This window comes from Nestor notabilis, unplaced genomic scaffold, assembly GCF_000696875.1.
Source record: "Nestor notabilis isolate BGI_N333 unplaced genomic scaffold, ASM69687v1 scaffold9431, whole genome shotgun sequence".
In the NCBI taxonomy this organism is placed as follows: Eukaryota; Metazoa; Chordata; class Aves; order Psittaciformes; family Psittacidae; genus Nestor; species Nestor notabilis.
Genome location: NW_009913324.1, coordinates 12,129 through 14,570, shown reverse-complemented (window position 1 = coordinate 14,570; position 2,442 = coordinate 12,129). Strand labels below are relative to the sequence as shown.

General features: G+C 42.8%; 1 long non-coding RNA gene across 1 annotated transcript in view; it reads left to right on the top strand.

The window, feature by feature from the left end:
- The first annotated feature begins 516 nt into the window (after positions 1 to 516).
- Positions 517 to 2,442, top strand: part of LOC104412433 — an 8,410-nt gene continuing 6,484 nt past the window's right edge. Inside the window, exon 1 of the long non-coding RNA XR_719957.1 lies at positions 517 to 645. This is a non-coding gene — a long non-coding RNA (uncharacterized LOC104412433). The remainder of the gene's footprint in view (positions 646 to 2,442) is intronic.

Sequence of the window (2,442 nt, the reverse complement as noted above, 5' to 3'; positions counted from 1 at the left end):
CTACCTTGCAACTACTGTAATCCTGCTTTCATTGAATCAATTTATTATTTAAAAATTTGTTTATGCAAATTTGTGTAGCTGATTTTGTGATACAAAAGAAAAACAGTAGTTACTGATTAACACCAAGAATTAAAGTGAACCTTCACATATTGAGTATGCACTTGTAAATCAATCAGGCAAAAGACCTGGCACTATTCAAATAAAAACAAATGCAGATAGCTGATTTCTTCTCAACAAATAGTAGAAATTCAGTTTAAGATGGAAATGGTGCTCAAAAGAATCATCTTACATAGAAACCTAAAGCATTTAAGCTATTCTCCAAATGAATACCCATAAGTAGTTCGGAAATGTGGGATTGAGCCCTTAAGAATTAAATAATCATGCGTTTGATAAATATTTTTTATTTTTTTTCATTACTGACTCTGAATGTATACGTGTAGGAAGTTGGTTTCAGGGTTGCTTTTCTTTCCCGCAAAATACTTACTTGGACTTCTTTTCTAATTTCTGATTTTTATTTCAGCTGGTCAGCTTAGCCAATCAGCACATTATGCTCTCCAGCTGCCATACAACGTACTAGGCTTGGGACGTAGTGCTAATTTCCTCGACCATTTGTGTGTTGGTATTCCTCGTCCTTTAGGAGAAAAGGTCAGTTGAGATTTATGATTGTCAAGCTTGTCAATATTAAAACTGTTAATATATATGGTGTTACCTTTCCTAATAAAGTTTGGATGGAAATACTGCTAGGGACTTTTTTTCCTTTTTTTTTTTTTTTTCCCTTCCCAAAGCAAGGAGATTCGTAGAATCATAGAACAGTTAGGGTTGGAAACGACCAAGATCATCTGGTTCCAACCCCTCTGCCACAGGCAGGGTCACCTCACACTAGACCATGCTGCCCGTGGCTCTGTCCAACCTAGCCTTAAACACTACCAGCAATGGAGCATTTACCACTTCTTTGGGCAGCCTGTGCCAGTGCCTCACCACCCTCACAGTAAAGAACTTCTTCCTTATATCTAACCTGAACTTCCCCTTTTTAAGTTTAAACTCACTACCCCTTGTCTTATCACTCCAGTCCCTAATGAAGAGTCCCTCCCCAGCATCCTTGTAGCCCCTTCAGATACTGGAAGGCTGCTATGACGTCTCCATGCAGCTTCTCTTCCTCAGACTGAACAGTCCCAACTTTCTCAGCCTGTCTTCATATGGGAGGTGCTCCAGCCCCCTTATTATCCTTTTGGCCTTCCTCTAGCCTTGCTCCAACAGCTGCATGTCCTTTTTATGTTGAGAACACCAGAACTGCACACACTACTCCAAGTGAGTTCTCATGAGAGCAGACTAGAGGGGCAGGATCACCTCCTTCAACCTGCTGGTCACGCTTCTTTTGATGCAGCCCAGCACACGGCTGGTTTCTCAGCTGCAAGTGCACACTGAGGCCAGCTCATGTGCAGTTTCTTGTGACCAACACACCCAAGTGCTTCTCCTCAGGGCTCTTCTGAATCATTCTCTGCCCAGCCTGTATCTGTGACCAGGATTGCCCTGACCCACGTGCAGGACCTTGCACTTCACTTTGTTGAACTTCATGAGTTTGGCACTGGCCACCTCGCAGACATGTCAAGGTCCCTCTTGCACCCATCCCTTCCCTCCAGCTTAGTGTCATTGGCAAACTTGCTGAGGGTGTACTCAATGCCGTGTTGCCAACAAAAAAGTTGAACAGGATTGGTCTCAACACTGACCCCTGAGGGACACCACTTGTTACCAGTGTCCTTGTGGACACTGAGCTGTTGACCACATTGGGCGCCCCCCCCCAGCCAGTTCTTTATCCACAGAGTGGCCCATCCATCAAATTTATGTCCCTTCAGTTTAGAGACAAGGATGTCATGCGAGACAGTGTCAAACACTTCGCACAAGCCTAGGTAGATGACGTCAACTGCTCTGCCTGCCATAGCCCCATCATAGAAGGCCATCAAAAGCAATACTTCCAATACAAAAAAAACAGCCAGAAAAAAACTTGTGTGCCTGGTTCTTGTAGGGTGTATAAGCTCTGAAGCTAACACTAAGACCAAAAGATGACTGAATTTGTCTGTAAATGATAGTACAGGTATATAGTGCTTGCTTATATGGTAAATGTGTATTAGATCTGAGGGTCCAATTGTTATGGTCTCAGCTGTAAAACTTGCATGGGGTTGGCCTGGCCAGCCTGTAAACTCACATAATCCTCTCTGCCTTGGTTATAAAACCAGGATCAGTATGGTGGGAGGTGGAGATTACTGTGATTATCTAATCTTCAGATGAAACATAAAAGTAGGGTCCTAATAATTTTCAGTCTTTAAAGATCTGATGGTACAACTTTAAAAAGCAAGGTATTCAAATTAGCATCCTGGCCAAATTCTGATTTGGGTAATTGCTTTGCCTGCCTCCTTTGTAGAACTTGTTCGTTTCTTCTTTCCC